The sequence below is a fragment of the Canis lupus genome, chromosome 17 (genome assembly GCF_048164855.1).
Source record: "Canis lupus baileyi chromosome 17, mCanLup2.hap1, whole genome shotgun sequence".
In the NCBI taxonomy this organism is placed as follows: domain Eukaryota; kingdom Metazoa; phylum Chordata; class Mammalia; order Carnivora; family Canidae; genus Canis; species Canis lupus.
Window position 1 is genome coordinate 61213038 of NC_132854.1, and position 22980 is coordinate 61236017.

The 22980-nt window shown below is 54.6% G+C and overlaps 2 long non-coding RNA genes across 2 annotated transcripts; both read left to right on the top strand.

Annotated features, from left to right (window-relative positions):
- The first annotated feature begins 4918 nt into the window (after positions 1 to 4918).
- On the top strand, positions 4919 to 8180 carry LOC140608240 (uncharacterized). The gene is made up of 2 exons (XR_012010274.1): positions 4919 to 5803; positions 7869 to 8180. It is a non-coding gene; the product is annotated as an uncharacterized lncRNA (long non-coding RNA).
- A 2165-nt stretch (positions 8181 to 10345) lies between these two features.
- On the top strand, positions 10346 to 20812 carry LOC140608242 (uncharacterized). Its single transcript, XR_012010276.1, has 4 exons — positions 10346 to 10448; positions 10534 to 10617; positions 17914 to 20116; positions 20202 to 20812. It is a non-coding gene; the product is annotated as an uncharacterized lncRNA (long non-coding RNA).
- The last annotated feature ends 2168 nt before the right edge of the window (positions 20813 to 22980 follow it).

A 22980-nucleotide genomic window follows, 5' to 3' on the forward strand; every position in this document is an offset into this window, starting at 1 on the left:
CGTAAGCCCACGCACAGATGTGGAGACCAAGACCCGAGAGGCGCGGTGACTCGGCATGGTCGGGCAGGCAGCCAGCGGAAGGGCTACCGGTAGGGCCCACGCGGCTTCCTGGTCCCCCGCCTTCCCTGAGACCTGCTCCGGGGCGAGGAATGGGGCCGTGGGGCAGCTCAGCCAATAAGGCGTAAGGCCTTGGGTGAGCTCTACAGCACTCCGTATCTTCACTGAGGTTTGGGGTGGCAGTGGGGGGACGGGGAGAGCAGAGGGTGGCCCGGGGGCGCTGAGCAAGCCCTCCTTGCCTCGGGAGAGGGGGCTCGCCCCAGGAGCAGCCAGGCCTTCAGGTCCCTCTGGGAATGTCGGGTTTCTGGCAGGACCTCTGCTTCCCGGGGTCGGGGCCAGGCAGTGGGAGCAGCTTCCTCCTTTATCACCCATGCTGCCTGGCACCGTCAGCTCCCCCATGGGCCCCTGGACGGGGACCTCAGCCCGCTGTGGGAACCAGGTGCCGGCGTGGAGAATCAGACTCCAGGGACGCGGCTGGGTGGCCCGACTCAGGAAGGCCTGTCCACTGGACGGTGTGCAGGACGGGGGACCCCGGGGCAGCCGGAGCCGCCGATTCAGTGGTCCCCTGGCTCTGATTCTGCCCCAGACAAAGCAAATAGAATTGTTCATCTTAAGACCAGAGAAACATAAACCCGGGGGAGCAGGAACTGGGGTGCGGTGAATAGAAAGCACCCCCCCACGTCCTTTAGCAGCATCCCACAGGAACCACGTGGAGACGGCTGCCGAGGGAAGGACGGGAGGAGCTGCCCAGAGAGGACACGCGTCCCTCTGCGATGCCCGCTTCCTCCAGCAAACAGCCACGAACTCCCACTGTCCCAGGCTCTGCTCTCCTAGGCCTAGGTGGGCAGATGGCAGGTAAAGGGGCCGGCGCGGCCTGCGGTGATGCACGCCCCGAGACCCAGAGCCGAGGAGAGCTGCTAGGCTGTCGGCAGTGGGGGGTGGGCGTGGGATCTGGAAGGGTTTTCTGGGGGAGGTGACGACGGGGTGAAGCCTACAGTCCAGGGGGAATTAGCTAAGGGAGGGGCTGGGGGGTACAGGAGGCCAACTGAGGCCCCCGACTGGGCAGGAGCTGGATTTCGCCGGTTCCAGACACAGCGTCTATGGCCGTGACTCTTCCCTTGCCACTGAATTCACTCCGAGGAGCGGTCATCTTCCCTGCAAAGCCTGCGCCCACCCAGACGCTCTTACCCGGACCTACCAGAAGGGGAAGGGTAGCCTTTGTTTTTTTTTTTTTTTTTTAAGATTTATTTATTTTAGACACAGACGAGCAGGGGAAGGGGCAGAGGGAGCGGAAGGAAGAGGATCTTAAGCAGACTCCCCCCTGAGCTGGGAGCCCAACAGGGGCCTCCGTCCCACAACCCTGAGATCATGACCCGAGCCGAGATCCCGAGTGTGTCGCTTAACTGACTGAGCCTCCCAGCTGCCCCACAAGGACAGCATTCTTGAAGTGCAGTGGGTTCCTTAGGAAGGCGGGATCCGTTCATGGGAGTCACCATTGACCCTTTTAGGCTGTGGACCACAGGCCTCAGACTCAAAAATACGATTCCTGGGCTCCACCCCAGGCTGGATCTCAATTTCTGGGGACTAAGCCTTAAAACCTATATTTGAAAGCGTGTTTTCCAGGTGATTTTCATGCAAGCTAAATTCTAGAAAACACTTGTATGTATAAAAAAAAGCACTGGGCTAGGAATCAAAGGTCCTGATTATGCGCCCAGCCCTGCAACTCCTGGCTAAGAGCTCAAGCACCAGGTTGACCCTCTGTTTCCTCAGCTACGGACGTAGTGGACCTTCGAACTGGAGAAGCACCTGTCGGTGAGTGTGGGAAGGGAAGAGAGTCACAGCGTAGCCTCTTCAGAAAAAAATCTTCCAAACTTATCCCCAAATTTCCTTCTTTTGACCCTTTAGCACCTTCGATGTGGGTGAGAGTTTAAGGGTCGCGTAAATAGTTTTTGGGAACTTTTTGGGTCACTTCTGTTTTGTCTTAGCACCTACTCTGGAATTTGGTATCTGTTATTTCCTGGTCCTTCAGCCAAAATTTCCTTTAAATAGTTAATTACGGGCAGCCCGGGTGGCTCAGCGGGTTAGCACCACTTCGGCCCAGGGCCTGATCCTGGAGACCCGGGATTGAGTCCCGCGTCGGGCTCCCTGCATGGAGCCTGCTTCTCCCTCTGCCTGTGTCTCTGCCTCTCTCTCTCTCTGTCTCTCTTTCTCTCTCTCTGTCTCTCATGAATAAATAAATAAAATCTTAAAAAAAAAATTGTTCGTTATGTCTCTATGGAACCAAGGTGATTATGGGACTAATCCACTCCAGTACGTACTTAGGATTTCAAGCTCCATCGAAGGTTATCTTCCTAATCACTGTTTCTCAATGAGCGTGCCTTTGGCATTTGGGTTAGGAAAGTCCTTCGCCATATGGTAGTTTCTAAAACTTTTATGACAGCGTCTCTGGCCTCACAAATGCCTACGCTGCCACCCAGCCTTTGATGACAACCAAAGTGACCCCCCATTTCCTCACATCCCAAGGGAGGCAGTTCTGCTCCATTGAGAACCATGTTTCTTAGCTAACATCCTCGGCTAAGAGGTGGTAAGTTTTCCTGAAGCAAGGATGAAAAGAGGAGACATTGTCAGTTAAAGATTACAAAAAAAAAAAAGGCATGAACTGGCTTCTACTCCTTCTCTAAATCCCAATCAAGAATGGTAAGAGATTACTAGAAAGATATAAATCCACAGGAATAAAAGGAATAAGAGAAAAGGCAATAACAACAAAATTTTGAAAGCAGAAAAGCAGATGGATGAGTAGAGCTGACTTAGCAGAGGCAAAGCTGAACTTTAAACTGGCAACAGCAGAAAAAGCCGAGAAGCACCCCAGTTACACCCCAGAGCCACGTCCCTCCCCTGAGACTTAGGTGCTAGCACCCAGCTCCTCCTGGAGCGGGGGTAAAGGGGGGCTAACGGGAGGAAGATGGGGTGAAAGTCTTTTTAGAAGCGAACTCCCAGGGGCGCCTGGGTGTCAGCTGGCTGGGTCCCGCTCAGGTCCTGGTGTCAGGTGGGCTTTGGCTCTTTTTGACCAAGTGCCAGAAAATTCCGGCTTTACTCTCGATGCCCAGAGGATCCAGGGCACCTACTGCTCGGTACATGCCCAAGGAGACAGGTGAGAGGGTGAATGAGTGCGGGAGAGCGGCTCCGAGGTGGGCGGCTGTGACCCCAAGGCCCCCACAGGCAGGTGCGGACTCTGTAGGTGCTTCCAGCAGGGCCGTGACCTCACGGGGTCACATGGGGGCACCAGGCCATCGACTCCAGAGCCACACGGGGGTGAAGGAGACACCCCCTGATCTGCGGGGGGCACCCCTGTGAGAGTCTCACCTGCAGAGAAGGGCAAGTCCCAGGGGCGACTCCCCGAGTCCCACCAGTCGGTGCACCCACCCATCACTACTTGTTTTCTTGCTTTTGGGCCCCTTCGTTGTGGGCACCTCCAGCTGGGAAGGCTGGCTTTGCCCCCTGCCCCCATGTCCCCGCACCCCGGGCCCCCACACCGCATACCCCTGCACCCCGTGCCCCCATGTCCCCGCACCCCGTGTCCCACACCCCGGGCCCCGCACCCCACACTGTACTTCTGCAGAACGCAGAGCCGGTTGCTTAGCAACCAAATGAGATGCTGGCTTGACTGGCTGTGGACGAGGGTCCCTAACAGACTGGACCAAAGGCCCGGCAAAGCCTTAAGGGAAGGATGGCGGCTCGGGCAGGGGGCTCACTGCTCGGGCCCTGTTCTCTGTGCCCAGTGCTGTTCCGGACTTGGGGGGTCCTCACAGCAACCCAACAAGGGGCGCTAGGGTTAGCTTCCGTTACCAATGAGGAAACTGAGGCACAGGGAGCCCAAGGTGATTCGGACCCAGATCGTGTGGCTCCCGAGCCCTGGCCTTTTTCAATTAAGTCAGAACGGCGGACTCGGTGGGTTAAGCAGCCGCCTTCAGCTTGGGTCATGGGTCCATGCCCCAGGATCGAGCCCCACATCGGCCTTCCTGCTCAGTGGGGGTCCCCTTCTCTCCCTCCCCTACCCCTCCCCTGGTTCTCTCTCCCCCTCAAATAAATAAAGTGTTTAAAAACAGTAGCCCGTGTCAGGGCCCTTCCCGTAAAGCAGCTAAGACAGCTCGGCCCGGGCGCAGACCCGGCTCCCTCAGTCCCGCCGACAGCCATCTGGGCTTCGTGGGCAGCCTCTGGGGCCCAGAACTCCCGCCGCCGCGGACCTGGCTGAGGTGGCAAGCCCGCCTGCAGGCCGAGGCCCGGACCCGGTCCCACGGTGGCCTGGGATCCCTCTGCGCTCCCCGCCGCTGGACCTTGGGGCAGGGCCCCCTCCTGACCGCGACTTCCCCAGGCCTGCACCTGGCTCCCGTGATGGAAATGTGGGTGCGGGGAGGCATGGGCCTGGGGCAGGAGGTTGCAGGCAAAGACTGTCCTAGCAGGAGGAGCTGATGCGGCCCGGGGACCACAGTGGCCCCGGGACCACGGCGGCCCGGGGAGGCCACCCGACAACCTTTCCTGAGCCCCCCGGAGCCTTGTGATAGCAGCTGCCTCCTCCTCCTAAGATACAAAGACCGGTTTAGACCCAGATTCCAGAACCGAGCCTGTCACCCCTGCCCTCCTCTGTCACCTGGGCCTTCAGGCCCGGTCCCCCACGCTAGCCGTGTCTCATGGTCCCCCTCGCGTCCCTCGGGCCGCTTCCTCCCAGGCTCTCCTCCGTGAAGCTGGGGCCTCGCTGCCCCTCGCTTTCACCCTCGGCCCTGCACGCTCCCCTCGCATTGTTCTGTGCAGCTCCCCGGGGGGCTCGGGAAGGAAGCCGCGGGGCACTGGGAACCTGCCACAGCCTTGGCCTCTGGACCGCCTCCCACCTCCTCCCTGCGCTGTACCTGGACCTCTTCCCCAGTTACCTCCCCGTCTAACGGTCCCTGTTGGCCCCCCGAGGTTCGGTCAGGAGACCCCCAGCCCTGCTGGCCCGCCAGAGCCCCCCCAGCGGGTCATTCTAGTAGCATTTCTCCAGCCGAGACGGGGCCTAGCCGTGGCCAGGAGTCCGTCAGGTTCTTCCCCAACCGGATGGCACATGGGGCCGAGGGGCTGCCCCACAGGGACCCCTCGGGCATGTTGACGATTTCAAGTGCAAGTTGCTTTGAGCCAGCCTGGGCAGCAGGACACCCGGACCCTCCCCTGGCCCCGGAAAGCAGGCACTGAGCCCCCCTCCCGGTGCCAGAAGGCCAGCCCCACTGGGGGAAATTCGGGGCCGTGTGAACGACCCTTGTTACTTCCACCAGTTGCCCCCCCCCCACTGCCCCGATTCTGCTCAGATCCCCTACGGAGCTGCCGAGTCCGGGTCCTCCTTGTCCCGTTGATCCCTCCCCGACATATCGTCTCCTTGCTGGAAAAGCAGGAACACGGCCCCCACCGCGGTGGCTTCTTACGTCTCAATGTCCTCATGGGGCCTCTGCGCGGAGCCGGCCCGGGCTCCTCCCTCCTGTAGCTCAGTCCGGCTGGAGGGTGGAGACGAGTTGCCCTTCGCCTTCCTGCTGTGTGGACCTACCCCTGCACCGACACTGGCCTGCGTCCTGTTAACTCCCGGTTAACTTCTTTTCACCTCATTTGCGTTACGTCATCACTTACCCTGAACCTTCAGATTGCAACGATGGCTCATCGCCTCGTTTCTAAAACTGAACCATGGACTCAAAGTGGCTAATGAATGGAATGTGCCGGGACGGAGGTGATGTGTTGGGAAGTAATGGATGATGAGAAAGCGGGTCTGGGAGGGTCTAGAAAATCGATTTTAAGAGTCTAAATTCATTATTAGGCTTTGGAGACCATGAGAGGTTTTTATTTGCTTGCTTGCTTTCGCGTATGAACATTTCTTTTGCTGTTTACCTCCCCAAGCATGGAAGATGGGATCCGGCTAAACAGAGCACGGTCTGTTGGCGGAACCCTCCGGTGAGCCTGTGATGCCAGCTGGAGGCCAGGGGCAGGGAGGGGGACTCTCTCCGGATGCTAAGAGGCAAAGTCTTGGCAATTCTTAGCTGGTGGTAGGCCCCGGGATTTCTACCCCGCAGGGACTAGAGATCCAGGTGGGACAGGCCTTGAAGCTGAAGCCCCTTCTTCCATGAGTGGCTCGCTACGGCCCCTCTGTTGGCTTCTTCCTGTCTGTCCCCAGTTTATCAGGTAAATACCATGTGGCTCAGGACCTCAGGGGACTAAATGTGCTCATCCATGTAAAATGCCGGACACAGTAATTCCTCAAAAAATCTCTACTCCCGGCTTCCCTCCCGGCTGCGGCTCACATAGCACGTCCCATCGCACCGTAAGGCAAGGCGGAGGTCTCATCCGCCCTCTTTGTGCCTTCGGCTCCCTCGGCTCCAGGTGCTCAGTAAATGTCTGAGTTCGTGAGAGGATGGACCCTAATTAAGAAGGCCTTCTCCCAGCACTGAGCATCGTGTTTGTTTTTGACTTTCCTTCATTACAAAAGTCGCCACAACGGATGCATTTGGTCCCGTTTGGGGTAATTTCTTCTGTTTAGACTCAAGGAACCAGAGATGGTGGGTCAAGGAGTCCATCTCCCTAACTCCCTCTCCGGCGTGTCCGAACCAGCTCCGGATGAACGCGCTGGCTTTACACCTGAGGCAGAGAAGCCCATCTCTCTGCCTCGCCCTCTCTTCTGCTACCCACATGAAGCGCTTCGTTTTTGCCACTTCTGCTCACCAAGGGGACCGTCCCCGCACCCCGAGCAATCCTCGGCCACACCAGCAGGCGACCCACAATTTCCGGTAACACTGTCCACCTGGAAATAGCATCAGATCCCACGGGCGAAGGGCTCCGTCCCCCAGCTCGGATGCCAGTCGTGAACGGTGGGCTTCCAGGCCACCCACGACTCTGCCTGATTTGCTGGGAGCCCCCTCTCAGGTCCCGTGCTTTGCTAGAGCATTCACAGGACTCAGGGCAGCACCCGCTTACACGTATCACTTTCTTAGAGGGCATGCAATGATCCGGATGAAGAGATGCACCGAGCGGGATCTGTCCTCTTGGGACTGGCCCACATCACCCTCCTGTGTGGAATGTGTCCATCAAGCTAGAAGCTCCCCAAAGCTCGAGCCACTGGGGCTCAACACAGGCTGCCTCCCCTCCGTGTGCTCCACTATTAACTCTCCTTCCAACCCGGCCTCCCTGGAGAGGTTGGTGCCAGGAAGAGACCAATAATTGTTTTATTATTATCTCACAGCTACACACTTTGCTAATTTTGAGTATTGTCATTACAAAAAAAAATGGAGTCTTATTTTGGATTTTAAATTTGCATTGTTTTACTACCTATGAGGCTATACATTTTCTTTTTCTTTTTTTTATTTTTTATTTTTTATTTTTTTGGCTATACATTTTCTAATGGTTGTTTACTAGAGTTATTTCCTCTTCTGTGTGGATCCTCCGGTTACTTCCTTTGTTTCTTAAACTACAGGGTTTCTAGCATTTTTTTCGGACCAATGTATGTGAAGTATTTACACACTAATGATACTGTCTCCTGTCTTCTTTCTGTAAACTCTTTTCTCTTTCTGCTGTTGTATTATTTAGGTTCTGCTATATGATTTTATTTCAGTGATACTATGGTCACTCTTAATGTTTACAAACCCTCCAGACACATTTTTTTTTCCTGGAAAATTTATACTTAGAAAGTTCTCCTCCAAAAAAAAAAAGAAAGAAAGTTCTCCTCCATGCACAGACTTGATAAATATTCACTTCTTTTTTCTTTTTTTTTTTTAACTTTTTTCTTTCTTTTTTTTTTACTATAGTCACAGAGAGAGAGAGATAGAGGCAGAGACAGAAGCAGGCTCCATGCACCAGGGAGCCCGACGTGGGATTCGATCCCGGGTCTCCAGGATTGTGCCCTGGGCCAAAGGCAGGCGCCAAACCGCTGCGCCACCCAGGGATCCCTCACTTCTTTTTTCTTCTGGTTTTTCCCCTCCTGTGGTTTATTTTTTAAGTATGTAACTCAGGAATGTATATGGAATTAGATTAATATTTGGTAATGAGGAATTCCCTCATAATACATTAAATAACTCTTCCTTTCTCTTTGTTATATATTAAATTTATATGTGATTTGATATTTGTATCTCTCACTTCTATTTAATGCTTTAGCATATTAGTCAGAATTTCCGAAAGGACATTATGTAAAAATTGGGCTGCCTGGTTTTGTTCTGGGTTGCAATAATGGGCTGATTCCCTCAGGATTCCGGAAATTTAAGGCTTGCAGCAGAACTTTTCTCAGCTGGGCAAGAGGCCCTGGCTGTGGGCCCCATAGCTCACAGATACCAACGGGCTAAAGTTCGTTTGTTTGTTTTACTTCAATCTCAGTAGAGAGATTTTGGAGTTTTGCAGCAGCTCTGGTAAACAGGAATTACGGGAGAAAGCTGGGAGCAGAAATGGGCTGGGGGCTGGGGGCCAAGGAGAGAGGCCGACAGCGAGCACCCAGCCTCAGCGTGTAAGCGCAGGAGTCCTTGGCAAGGGGCATCTGCTCACATGGGCTGAGAAGCAGAGAGAAACAGTCTGCTGCAGGGGGAAGAGAAGAACAAAACACACTCAGGGGGAAGAGGAGTAAGAGCCAGGGCCAGGGGATCCCTGGGCTCCTCGCCGTCCATGACCCCCGGGCCCTGACCTGCCACAGCAAGGCTGCTCCGTGAGGTCCTCCAGTCCTTACAAGACTTCCTCTGTTTTACTAACATTAGTTCAAGTGGGTTTCTACTTCCTAAACCTGAAAAAAGCCCCAAGGATCCAGAAGTGCCATCGTGCAAGACCGCAGACCGTGAGGGCTCCACCATGGGCTGGATGAGCTGTCTACGCGTTGGCAGGAGCAGCCCATCCAACTGGGGATGGGGAACGTGGCTGATGGCTCGAAGTGGTTCCCAGTGTCACCCAAACCTCTCAACAGAGAATTCAACAATCGGAAATTTCTAACATGCAGAGGAAGGTCTGGAATATGGGTTGACATTACGATGAGTGGTGGCAGCATAAAGGCAGATGGAAAGGGTACCCTTCACCTCCACACCGCCCGCCCCCACCCGGGCCCACTTCCACCGGGAATCTCGGGTCACCTGCTTTGGGCCAAGCGTTAAGGGCAGTGAGACCGAATGGGGAGCTGCCCAGTGAGCTCCACAGAGGGTGCTTTGGGAGGTCGGAAAGGTCATGAAGCCCAACAGTGGAGTTCAGGAAGGGCTTTCCAAAGAAACTAAAGGAAAAGGATAAAACATGGCATGACGTCATTATGGGTGCCTCAGGCCGACACGCTCGGACAGCGGAAGTCTGGTATTCCGAATATTCTCATGGAACAGCTGGAATTCCACGCTCCCTCCCCCCACTTGGCCTGATCTGATGTGCTGGTGGAGGGGGTGACCAACGAGGCTGTGGAGTGTCTGTTTTCAAGTTTAAATGTAATTTGAGAACATTAGTAATAGAACAAGCATGGGTAACAAAGAGTAGAGTCTGTAGTCTTCATGAGGGCTTATTCCTGGAAGGTAGTGGGTGGTAGCAGTCATTTTGAGGCTCTTGGATTGTTGGTTTTTGAATTCAATTCCTTTTACCCATAAGAAGTAAGGAATGCAAGCTAAGTTGTGAATAAAAAAGACCTGGGAATCAGTCGAAATACTTGAACAGACCCCTGTAATGATTCATCCCTCCAGATGTTATCACTGGAGGCAGGGGACTGGAATAGTAATGTATGTGGGCATAAAAATGGTTTTTTAAAGGGCAATTTTAATGAAATATTGAGTAGATACAAAATAATATTCATAAAATATATGCAAGGAATAAATCATTGCAACACGGCTCTTAAAGTCTTACTGCGTCTTGCCATACACAGATGTGAGAGGCTCTCTTTGGCATTTAGATTGAAGTAGGATCGTCGGATCATAAGACATGTGCTTTTTCAACTTTAGCAAGTAAAACCACACTATTTTTTTTCAAAAGCATCCATACCAATTTATTTATTATTTTTTGAATCTATTTTTATTTAAATTCAATTTGCCAACATACAGTAGAACACCCAGCGCTCATCTCGTCTATGCCCTCCTCAGTGCTCGTCACCTAGCCCCCCATCCCCCTACCCGCTTCCCGTTCTGCAACCCTTTATTTTTTTTTCCCAGAGTTAGGAGTCTCTCATGGTTTGTCTTCCTCTCTAAGAATTGGTTGTTTTTAAGCAATGGATTGGGATGTCCCAGAGAGTAACTAGTGATGATACACATGGATGTCCTAACTTCTGATGCTTATAATTTAGACAAGCAGATTGCTCAGCCTGGACAGAAGGCTGCTGAAGGTGACCAGACAATAATCGAGTATTCTGGGCTGCGCCTAGGTGATGGGACAAGTCGGCAGGAAAGGTAACGAAGCTGCAGTAATGGGGATTCCGCCCACACTGGCCTGCGCTCCTAGAAAGGATGCAAAATTCCTTCTCTGGCCCTCCAGGACCGGGATGGACGGTCACCCACCGGAAACAGCGATGGCGTTAAAAGCCTGAACGTGTCAAGAGGACATGATGCTCCTCAAAAGGTGATTACTCTCCTTTCTATTAATAATGACTTTTGTTTTTAATCAGAGAGTGGGAAATGAAGGACAGGATGGACCGGTGGGAGCAGGAATGGAGGCACCGGGATTCGACGGATCTCGATCTTCTTGAGAGGAGGGAGAGGCCGTGAGAGTCGGCAGGCCTGGAGCAGAGCCGGGAGGGCAGGGGCGCGGGAAGCTCAAGAGCGGGGTACGAGAGATTCAAGACAAAAAGGCAAGAGGATCTAAAGCGTTATCAGGCGTGGTGCAGTGGTAAGAACGGGTTAGCACTAAATCGGTTTTTTATCTAAATTACGTAAAAAAAAAAAAAACATTTATTTTACATGACTTTATACCGCTGAGCTGTGTGTCTGAATGTGACATTGTTCTGGGACGGAACTACGTGAGTCTTTGATCTCATCGGGGTGTGTACGTAGCCTGTCACTTCCTCATCAAACCCTCGTTAAATGTCTCACGTGTATGGAGCACAGCCCGAGATTCTGCGACTGTGTACTTTTGTCACCCTGGGGTGTGTTCATTAATTAATACACACATTGCTAAATGTACACTTAGTGACATTTTTGGAATTGGCCTGCTGGGCCTCTATGTTGCTGGGGCCTCTTGTTTCTATTGAAACAAAAGCTGGAGACATTGTCCAAAATGTAAGGTGAGTCTATCGTTGGTTCTTAAATAGCTTATTGAAGCATTAGCATCCTGGAGGATTTTCCTTGAACTGCCTTCAACTCTGGTTTGATAAGTTGCTAAAGCAAAAATTAACTTCCTGCGAATTAAAAATCAGATAGGACTCTTTTTACCTGCTCCAAGGCTTCGCCCGCTCTCCCGCCCGCTCTCCCGCCCGCGGTCCTGCGCGCCCAGGGCTGACCTGATGATTAAGCAGCACGCCAGGTGTGCTTTGGAAACCCTAAAGCACTTGCGGTGAACAGCGGGAGGGATACGGGACGCGCTGACCTTTCGGGCCCGGGAGCCAGACCAGCTCGCCTGTGATCCCTGCTCGTCACCCGCCAGCTGTGCGGCCTCAGTGGTGTGGGACAGTGACCTGACGCTGGAGCCGACGTTTCCAGCTGAATCTTGCCTCTGCCCCTGGCTAGCTGTGAGGGCTTGACGGGCGACCCCGGGTCCCTGTTGCCTCACCCGCAAGACTAACCACACATCTTCCCAGAAAAAGTCACGGTAAAGATCAGCTAGGCGACCAGGTGACACGCGCAGGACACCTCCTGGGGCAGAGAAACTGCCGATGGTGGCGGCGATTCAACTTGCCGAGCCTCTGCCTCCTCTAATCGAAGGGGGGAACGGAGCCGTCGCTCATAGAGCTGTTAGGGATGGAGTGAGATAGTACTTCGGCAGGTGACACAATGCCCGGGGCACAGCGGCCCTCAGGCGCCCCTCTGGTGGCTGGTTCCATGAGTCCAACTCTGCGCCAGACCGAGGCGGTCATGGGAATGCCACCCCCTTGCCCCGCACAGGTTTAGGAGGAGCACCTGACCCGTCTCTGCCCAATAAGGCTTGAAGGCTGCGAGAGGCCGCCCCAAGGAACCCTTCATCTGTCCTCAGCCTCAGGGAGACACGAGCTCTGATTGGGGTCCAGATGTAACACCCCTACATGCACGATTCCCGCATAGACAACAGCCAATGGGAGTGCACAGAATTAGTGATTGGCAACACATTGCAGCTGAGTGAAATGTCTCGGAGACCGAAACACTTGGAAAGAAGCTTGGGCAAGGCGCTGGCTTTCATCTTGTCACAGAAGGAGCTTTCCCCGAGGAACCTTCCCCCATTCCTTCTGGACACAACAGCCACATCCTGGGCACATGGAGCTGGAAGGCTTATTACCCAAACACGGGATCCCAGTTTTGAGTCTCTGTCCCGCCTGAAATCAAGCAGAGCAAATCAATGTCCAATGAAAACAAGTTTTTATTTATTTTTATTTTTTATTTTTATTTTTTTAAAACAAGTTTTTAAAACTATGGCAACCGACATACACGTTTGTCTCGTGCCCCAAACAAGAACCTGGAGAAGATGAAGCTATGTGAGTCACTCAGCTCCTCTAGGAAGAGCCCGTTAATCTTCAGGAGGATTTTCTTGAATGTTCAGCTTCCCTCTCTTGTGACTTTCAATGGAAACTGTCATTTTTCTTTCTTCACTGTAAGGCTTTCGGTCTCACGATATTGGTGTGGGAGAGTGACACTGGGGTATAGACAGAGCAGTGACTAAGACTGATGCAGGTGACAAGGATCCAAAGGACTATAGACTCTGAATGAAAGGAAAGATACTGATGGAGAAGTTGGGGTCGAAGAGCAGGTAGGTGGAGGACTTTGGTTTCATTTTTACTTTATTTTTTAAATGTTTTTATTTATTTATTCATGAGAGACTTGCAGAGAGAGGCAGAGACACAGGCAGAGGGAGAAGCAGGCTCCATGCAGGGAACCCGACGCGGGACTCGGTCCCGGGACTCCGGGGTCATGCCCTGGGCTGAAAGGAGATGCTCAACTGCTGGGCCAACTGGGTGCCCTGGTTTTGTTTTTATTTTTAATATTTTATTTATTTATTCATGAGAAACAGAGAGAGAGAGAGAGAGAGGCAGAGACACAGGCAGAGGGAGAAGCAGGCTCCATGCAGGGAGCCCGACGCGGGACTTGATCCCGGGACCCTGGGGTTACACCTTGGGCTAAAGGCAGATGCTCAACCACTGAGCCACCCAGGCTGCCCTGGTTTTAGTTTTAAATAACAATAGCTTTCAAGTTATTAAGCAATAATATTTACATTTGTTGAACCGTCCACATAAGCCAGGCAATGTTCTAAAGGCTTTACGTGTATCAACTCGCTTAATCCTCTAAATTCTCCAGGGATTTATATTATTCCCAGGTACTTAGGCTATTTCTCCCATTTTACAGATGAGGAAAGACAGAGCTGTTCAGTGACTTACCAAAAGTCACACAGCGAGCAAACGGCAGAACTAAGATTTGAAAACAGTCTTACCTCCAGAACGAATGCTTTGTCATCTTAAATAAATAAAGATCATTTTTTTCTACACATGTAAAGCTTTCTAAATTCCCTATATCGGGCAGCCCTGGTAGCTCAGTGGTTTAGTGCCACCTGCAGCCCGGGCCGTGATCCTGGAGACCCGAGATCGAGTCCCACATGGGGCTCCCTGCATGGAGCCTGCTTCTCCCTCTGCCTGTGTCTCTGCCTCTCTCTCTCTCTCTCTCTCTCTCTCTGTGTGTCTCATGAATAAATAAATAAAATCTTAAAAAAAATCCCTCTATCATTCTTATTTCAAATCATAGTGTGTGGGGGGCAGGGCCACAAAGCCTTCCTGCATGGGCCTCCAAATACCGTCTCTCCCAATTGGATGGGGCCCCCAAACGTGGGGCACACCCCTGGGGGTGGTGGGGGTGGTGAAAGAATGGACCCAAGGTAGAAAAGAGGTAGAAGCGTACTGAGGACACAAGGGGGGGGCGGGCAGGACACACTGAGAGCCTGTGCCGGGAGGCGGTGGTGAGAGGCCGCCGTAGAGGGCAGAGAGGGAGTGTGAGGATGTAGGATTTTCCCTGTCTTGGTAATCTTAGGGTCGGGCCGCTTGCAGTTGGTCAGTGGGGGCCCAAGGCTATTTCCGGGCGGGCCACCCAGGGGCCCGGTGGGTCCTCTGCCTCTGCCTACGTCCCATTGCTCGAGCCCATTGCCTGCAAGTGTCCTTTGTGCCTGGTTCTTACCATATAATCCGTTCCAAGCATGGACTTTGGGCAGAGCCTCGGAGGTCACTGCCAGGGGCTCCATCCGCAGTAACTCGCTGGCGACTGAACATTTCAGGCTGAACAATCCTCAAAGGATTCCATGCTGGCATCTGAAACCAGCAGTCTCCTGTCCTCGTATGAAATAATCCTGGGACCAAGCAGACGTAACTTAGTTATTTGCTCCAGGAAGTAGTTGTTTCTGGAAGATGAGATTGTCAGCCAACTAAAATAGCTAACTTAATCCTGACTGTTACCTGGCCCCTCAAAACTAACTTCGGAATCCTCATTTACGAGGCTCACCAATCCAGAGCTGTGATGTCGAAATCCCACCCAGTTCCAAGCAGGCCTCAGGAAATATCAGAGAGGGAGACAGAACATGGAAGACTCCTAACTCTGGGAAATGAACTAGGGGTGGGGGAAGGGGAGGAGGGCAGGGGTGGGGGGGACTGGGTGACGGGCACTAAGGGGGGCACTTGACGGGATGAGCACTGGGTGTTATTCTATATGTTGGCAAATTGAACACCAATAAAAAATAAATTTATTATTTAAAAAAATAATAAAATAAAAAATAATAAAATAAAATAATAAAATAAAATAAAATAATAAAATCACTTAGCCCAGGACCCGAACTCTATGGATCTTGCCCCTATTTTCTCCTTCCCAGACACTGAGTCTCCACAAGGCGATGCACTTCCTCACTTCAGAGTCTCATAAACTGGGCTTCACTTGCCCCACGGCTCTGGTGATCTCTCGGGAGCATTAGTTGACGGTGGGAAGGCTCTCGCCTGCTGGTGGTTGGTTGGCCATACCCCCTTGAGTTCCTCAATAAACACCATTAACTGGCCAACCCGGGCAACTACCAGGCACCGGCCCGAGCCCTGCTCCCCTGGAGTCACGCCAAAGCCCATCTCGAAGCAGAAGTCTGAAGGCTGGAGCCACAGGCTGGCAAAGGAGAATCAGGGCTAGTGGTTCGAGCCTTCTCGGTTTTAGTTCTCTTGAAATGTTTTCTTTTCCGGAACAACAAGTGATGGCAAAAATCTCTGTGTTTCAAAATTAAGTCCACCGCTCTCCAAAACCTGCTTTACTAGCTGAGAGCCCAACCAGGTCAGAGAGAACATTCCAGACAATGGATGTCTCTGTTACGGAAAGTCACTGGCTTTGAGCTTGAGCTTTTCTCCGTCACGTTAATCCAGTAATGTGTAGCCTTATGTGGCTCATTTTCTTGCCTGCTTAAAGGGAATTAGAGGTATTTGGTTCCATAACCAGACCGCAGCAGGAGGGAAAGTGCGACTCTTCTGGGACAGCAAATTCTTAATGACTCTGTCATGACTCTGTCCATAATTCTCTATCCCCTACTCTCTTCTCCCATTTTGGAGGCTCTCAGGCCCAGGGGTGCACAAAGGGCTCCCAAGGGGAAAGGTGAACTTGATTGCTTCCTTCCCGGCTGTCTCTTAACTCTGTAGCACCCAGCCAGCCTAGTTTTCTGGGCCAGACCTGAGCTTATTTTTTTTCATTTCACCTTAAAAATACCTCTGAACGTATACACACCTGTATGAATATATATAAATGATAAAATGCGATCATATTAGCCACACTGTAGTTTTACTCGATGCAATCTTTTTACAATCTATGTCCTCCTTACTGCTCCCGCCTCTGCAGACTCCACTCCTCGCCACGTCTCGTCAGGCCCTGTCTGCACCACCTTCCAGGCAGCCCGTGATAACAGCTCTTACGATCACACACCAGCAGCCATGCGCCTAAGACCCGCGTTATCATTATTTATAACTGCCTTACGCATGCTCTCCTGCATCTTGCTCTTCTCGCACAGTAACGGTTTATAGAAACCCCTCCAAGTAGATTGGCAGAGCTCTAATTCCTTCATTTTCATGGCAATACAGTCCCTGGTCATGTGCACGTCTCCCTGGTTTTTTAACCATTCTCCAACTGATGGCATTTATGTGTGCTCACCTGGGGCAGTTCGCCACTAGGATGAGGCTGCAGTAGCATCCTTGGACATAGGTCTTTTTATTTTATTTTAATTTAATTTTTCAAAAGACTTTATTTATTTATTTATTTATTTATTTATTTATTTATTTATTCATTCATAAGAGACATACAGAGAAAGAGAGAGGCAGAGACACAGGCAGAGGGAGAAGCAGGCCCCATGCAGGGAGCCCAACGTGGGACTCAATCCTGGGTCTCCAGGATCATACCCCGGGCCGAAGGCAGGCGCTAAACCACTGAGCCACCCGGGCTGCCCATGTTTTTGTTTTTGTTTTAAAGATTTTATTTATTTTTAGAGATAGGGAGAGAGAGCATAAGCGGGTGGGGGGTGTGAGGGAGAGGAAGAGAATCCCAAGCATATGAGCACTAAGCACAGAGCCCAATGCAGGGCTCCATCTCAGCACCCTGACATCATGACCTGAGCCAAAATCAAGAGCTTTCTAGCTGTGAGATAGTTCCTAAGACTAAGGTGCTGGGGATCCCTGGGTGGCTCAGCGGTTTGACGCCTGCCTTTGGCCCAAGGTGTGATCCTGGGGTTCCGGGATCGAGTCCCACGTCAGGCTCCTGGTATGCAGCCTGCTTCTTCCTCTGCCTGTATCTCTGCCTCTCTCTCTCTATGTCTATTGTGAATAAATAAATTAAAATCTTAAAAAAAATAAGACTAAGGTGCTGAGAGAAAACGCAGAGGCCACTTTTAGGCAACAGGCTCAAGCGATGGAATATAGAGCAAGGCACAGGGCCCAGAGTGACCACCGAGCGGAATACAAACAGGCTTACTGAGTGACCCACCCTTTTCTTTCCTAACTCCCCTGATCCCACCCTGGAATCCTCTTCATTATATTGGAACATAACGGGTTTCTTCCTCGGTCTCTTAGTCTGGCTCACACACACCCTCCTCTCCCCACTAGCCCTTCACTATATTTCTCTCTTCCCCACAAAGCAAACCAAAATACATCTTGAAAAAGTAAATGCTTTAATTTCAATTTTATTAAGCCAAAAAAATCAGCTGGTGTTTTTTAGAATTAAGCCTACTATTGATGCACCTGGGTGGCTTAGTCAGTTGGGCCTTCAGGGTCCCAGGGTCCTAGGTCCCAGGTCCTAGGGTGGAGCCCTGCCTCGGGTTCCTCGCTGGGCAGGGAGCCTCCTTCTCGCTCTCCCTCTGCCTGCCACTCCCCCAGCTTGTGCTCTCACACTCTGTCAAATAAATAAATAAAATATTTTTTAAATGAATAAAAAATAAACCTACTGTTACACACAGAGACATGTCTCCCAAATACGTATGGACCACCTAATACGTGCTACCCCTGTGAGTGCTCCACGGCCCCCCCAGTTAAGCTTGCGGACGGTTAGTGGGTCTCCGGGGTCTCCGCAGTCAGACCTGGGGAGGCTCAAACGCTGAGTCCCCGTCTCCAGACTCTTGGGGCTGCACACCTGTGGGAGACCTAAAATTAACACCGCTGCAGAGGTTCCTCCCCAGGAGCACGTGGCAGCCGACTCTCCCAGCATCACCTCCAGCAGGAAACTTTTTTTCCTTTTGTCTTTTCAGTATTTGCTCTTCTTCTCTGTTAAGGCACCAGGAAAGCGAGCTCCGGAACTCTGGGACTGTCCCTGGAGCTACCGGAAAGGCCACAGTCACAGCCTGCGCGGCCCGGGCCTGGACTCCAGTGCCGCGGGAGCAGCACCACAGCAGAGGGTCGGTGTCCCTCGGGCGAGCAGACACCGGGAGGGAGACCGAGGAGGCCAGGAGGCCGAGGTGGCCCAGTCCTCCAGCGGCTGAAGTGGGCAAACCGAGGCCAGGCCGGAGGGCCTCGGGTCACCACGTCAAGGCCACCCAGCCAAGGACGGGTCAGCGGCGGCCGATCCCCACTCCGCCCTGGCCGTGAAGCCGTGGCCCTGCGCTGGGCGGGGAGGGAAGTACTTGCGACCGTGGCCCTGACCCTGCAGAACGACCGGGCCACGGGGTGGCCAGCCCTCGCCCACAGCCGTGCCCCACGGGGATGAGGCCACAGCTCCGGGTCAGGCTTAAGTAAAGGACGGGTGGGGGGATGCGGGCAGCCCTGTGGGGAACCCTCCCCCCGTGCCGCCTGTCCCCTCCCCAGGACCCCATCCCTTGCTCCCCCTCGGGGTCGGCACCCACCCCTCGCCCGGCAGACAGGAACCCCGCTGCCCGGCTTCAGCGCCTGCTCAAGCCAAGGGACCCCCTTCACTTCACAAGGAGGGAGAGTTGCTGAGGAAGGACCTTGGGGTCTGCTCGGTGCAAACCCTGCCGCTGGCTCTGTCCCTGCGAAGGCTCGTCCCGCGTGGGGAGGGCACCCCAGCTGTCACGTGCCTGTTTGACCAGAGGCACCCGGCAGGGGCGACCCAGCGATTTCCACGATGAGCCTAATTGAATATTCTTTCTGTCCCCAAACCGATTTGCTGAGGGGTTTCTGTTCCTTCATGATGGAGCTGGAGCCGGAGTCTGCAAACCTGCCCCTCAAGGCTGGGGGCTCGAGGTGCGCCGTGGGACGCGGTTGGGGGGCCGCCCGGACGCAGCTGGAAGCTTCTGTGCCCAAGTGCAGAGCAGCTTCACCTCCCTGCTGCGTGTCCTGTTCCCCGGGGACGTCTGCGGAGAGGGCTGTGCAGGGGAGGCAGGGACGGCCACCTGCATTGCGGGGACACGGTGGACAGAGGCAGAGCCGTGCCCGGTGCGTCTCGAATCCAGCTCCTGGCCCCGTGTGGGGGCTCCGGTAAGGCTTTAGAGAGAACATTCGGAGTGAGCGGTGGGGCCGGAGGCAGGCCACGGACTGGACCCGAAAGTCCAGGAAGAGCTTTGGAAGGTCAACAGTTTTTGATGAATATTTGTGAAATTGGGTTACCCCAAACTCTGAAAGTCGGATGGATCAACACCGTGACGCAGAGTCATTTTTAGGGATTTTGCTCTCTCCCAGCGGCAGCACAGTTCGTCTGCTGGCCTTTCACCGATAAAGGCTTATTTTCACGCCTGAGACAATTTCGTCAGTGAGGGAAGGCATCTGCAGGACGGTCCCCTGCCGCGCCATCTGAATCCCGCTCAGCGACCAGCGCGGTGAAGCTCAGGGGGGCTCAGTCGGAGACTCTCGGAAGATTGGGGTCGTTGGTTCCCAGAAGCTGCCTGCAGATACACGGGGCCCGACCCCCAGGACGTTCTTCATCCTCGCCGTCCCCTGTCCCGACGCTTTGGCAGCAGTGACACCGGCCCCAGCCTGTGTGTCGGGACATCCCCGGCACGGGAGGAGGGCACCCCACCTGCCTACTTCCTCGCCACCCACGCCCCTGCTCTGCTCCCACTGCCGGGCGGCTCCTCTCGGTCCCGGTGCCGCTCTGCCCAGGAGCTGGGGCTGGGGGCACGCGGGTGGGAAGACGGCAGGCCTGCGTACACGCGGCTCATCCTGCCTTCCACACGCCCTGCCGGTGCCAGGCCCGGGCCACGGTCCTCTCTCTTCCAGCTGAATCGGGGTCTGCCGCCCCCACGTTGGTCCTGCAACTGGTCAGAAAACAACAAATGCGCCCTTTGCTGGGCTTCTCCAAAGCCTATTTTTTATTTTGGAAAAGTCGTGCACAAACCTTTTCCTCTGGCTTTTCCTGTCTCCAGCTCTGCGCGGCAGCTCCCCTCCAGGCATACGGACACCCGATGGTGCCAGCCGCCAAGGGCTCGGTCGCCTGGCAGCAGGGCGTGTCAGAGGAGGCAGCGGGCTCTGCTGGGCGCAGGCTGCGTGCCCGGAACTAAGGTCAGTCTTGAGAGAGATGCCCTTAAAACTCAGCCCTGAGGAGCTGGCTGTCTTACCACGCAGAAACATGTTAAATCTTCGACAGAACCCTCGGTGACCTTAGGAACAACACGTTACAAACCCAGCAGTGTGGCGCAGAGCGAGGACGGAGGGTCCCACACGGGGCCCCGGAGGACCTGGAGGCTGCCTGGCACCTGTGCGCATAGACACCCGGCGGATGGAGACACCGCCCCCTGCCCTGGGCTTGGCCAGGCACACCAGGGTCCCCACCCCAGCTACGATGGGCCAGACGAGCAGGGGCATCGGCCTGGGGGGCCCGGAGCACCGCCTGGCCGGGTCTGGGTGATGACCCCCGCCGGTCGCCGGGCCTGAGGCTGTGACTCGAGGTCCTGCTGTGGCTGCGGCCGCGTCCCGGAGGCCCTGCCTGGATGCCCTGCTGGCCTGGCAGACGGCACAAAGGGCAAACCCGAGTATGGGGAGGAGGTTACAGTCGCTGTGAGAGGAAGACAGGGCCCTACGGAAGGGGTTTCAGCAGGGCCAGGCTGCGGGGGGGCTGGGGGGGCCGCGTAAGCAGCCTGGATTGCGAGCGTCCGCAGGTGGCTTCCTGACTCCCTGACCCTGCAGCTGCGGGTCACACCCAGGGTGCCCGCTGGGGAGTGGAGCCGGGTCACCAAGGAGTCCAGACACGCTCGACTTCAGGAGGGAGCTGGGTCGGGGGAGGAGTGCCCGCCCTGGGACCCACGGGGGGGGGGGACACTGACCTGGGACCCATGTGGGGGGAGGACACTGACCAGGGTCCAGGTAGTGCCCCCAGCCCTTACCAGGTAGGGGGGGGGCCCAGCGGGCAACACAGGAGTTGGCCTGTGCTCCCAAGGACACTCCCGCCAGGTGCCGCTCTTGTCCACAGGTTCCCCCGCCTTGGGATTGGGCCTCGATGCTGCGTGCCTCCGCTCCTGCCCCGTTAAACTGGGTTAATGTGACTCACCTCGCAGAATTTTATGGGATTAGATGGGGCTTTCCCTGATGAGTGATGTGACCTACTCGTGCTGGCCCTGAGCCCCCGGGGACGCAATCACAGCCATCCCTGATGCGCCGGCCTGGGCGAGGGAGCAGGCGGTCCTTCCAGCTTGCACCCTGGGCCCCCTCCTCGGGGGATGTTCAGAAGAGACTGTGTTAAGGGACGCCTGGAATCCTCCCCCGCCCGGCAGAGCGCTGGGGGCACAGGGCTCGACCGGGCAGATGTCGTGAGTCTCCTGCGGGCCGCTGTGCCCCCGACTGACCGCCTGGGGCTTCGCCTCCTCTCTTGGCCCCGGGCCTGCCTGACGACCCTGACCAGGCTCCGCAGGCTGCACGGCCTCCCTGGACGGCCGTGTTCTTGCCCACAGGATGGGCAGTGCCTCGCTGAGCCCCGCTCAAGGAAACCACGCGGCCCGTGGGGAGCTCCCCAGGCCTGGAAGACGGAGGCTGCGGTGCTGCCCGAGGAACCTCTCCAGAGCTGCAGGAAGGCTGAGTTGCCCGAGGAATCAGTTCGACGGCCGCACCACGCGGCGCCCCCGGCGGCGCAGACCCAGCTCCTGGGGGAGCAGCCACGGGGCGCAGTCGGGCAGCGCGGCCCCAGCCCATGTCTCCCGAACCGCAACGAGAGCCCCGGGTGAACAGGTGTGTGCGGGAGTCGCGGGCACTGCGAGGCCAGCCCTCGGTTCTGGATGCGAATCCTACTGGGAACACCCAGTCCCTGAGACTTCATCTTGTGACCTAACTGCCCATTACGGATACAGCCGAGGTCTGTTGCTGTTGTCTGACACGGAGGGAGAGCGTCCACGTGCGAGCAGTGAGCGGGGTCGGGACGGTGAATGGAGGGAGCGGGAGGGACTCCCAAAAGGCTCCTCGGAGCACAGAGCTGGCCGCAGGGCTGGATCCCACGGCTCTGAAATAACAACCTGAGTCAAAACCAAGAGTCGGACGCTCAACCGGCCGAGCCGCACAGGCGCCCTCGGGACACATCCAAGTTCTGTGTGGCCTGAGGTTTTAGGATTGGGCACCTTCTCTCTGTCCCCTTCTTTTTAAGTAGGTCCCATGCCCAGCGCGGAGCCCAATGTGGGGCCTGAACTCATGACCCCGAGATCAAGACCTGAGCCAAAATCAAGAGTCGGATGCTTAACGGACTGGGCCACCCGGGGCCTCCCGGTTGGGGACATTCTTGGGTCTGTAAAATCACAAATACGAAATTAGGTATGGAAGTGATGGTTTAGAATGTAGCCAAATCACAACAAATCACAACAAATCACAAATATTAAAATAAACAGCACAAACACCAACCATCCCAAGAAATGACTTAATGCCCCCGTGTGACACTTTCGTCCTGTGTTCGCGGGTCCTGCTCGCCTCTTCGTGTGACACCAGTTCCACACAAGATGACCCGATCCTTCCTCTGGTTGCCCAGACAGGGATTCGAACTCAGCTCCGTGCCCAGACCCAGGGCTCGGTCCACTCCACTGCACCGAGCAGCTCAAGCAAAGCCCCCACGTAACGTCACCTATGGGCGAAGCCCTGCGTCCCCCCACCAGCCACGTGGGCTTTTCCTACTGAGGACGACGTGGTTTATGGGTCACACACCCACACACCTCCCAGTCCTGCGTTATTCCTGCTTGTTTTGTGACCTGTGCCCAAGAAGGCGAGAATAACACCAGAGCTTGGGCAGGCCAATCTCACCTTTCCTTTTTTTTTTTTTCCTATTTTTTAAAATTATATTTAGATTCGATTTGCCAACATAGAGTGTCATCACGGGGCCTCCCCAGCGCCCGTCACCCCGTCACCCTCCCCTTCTGCAGCCCTTTGTTCTTCTGGAGGCCTTTGCTCTGGCT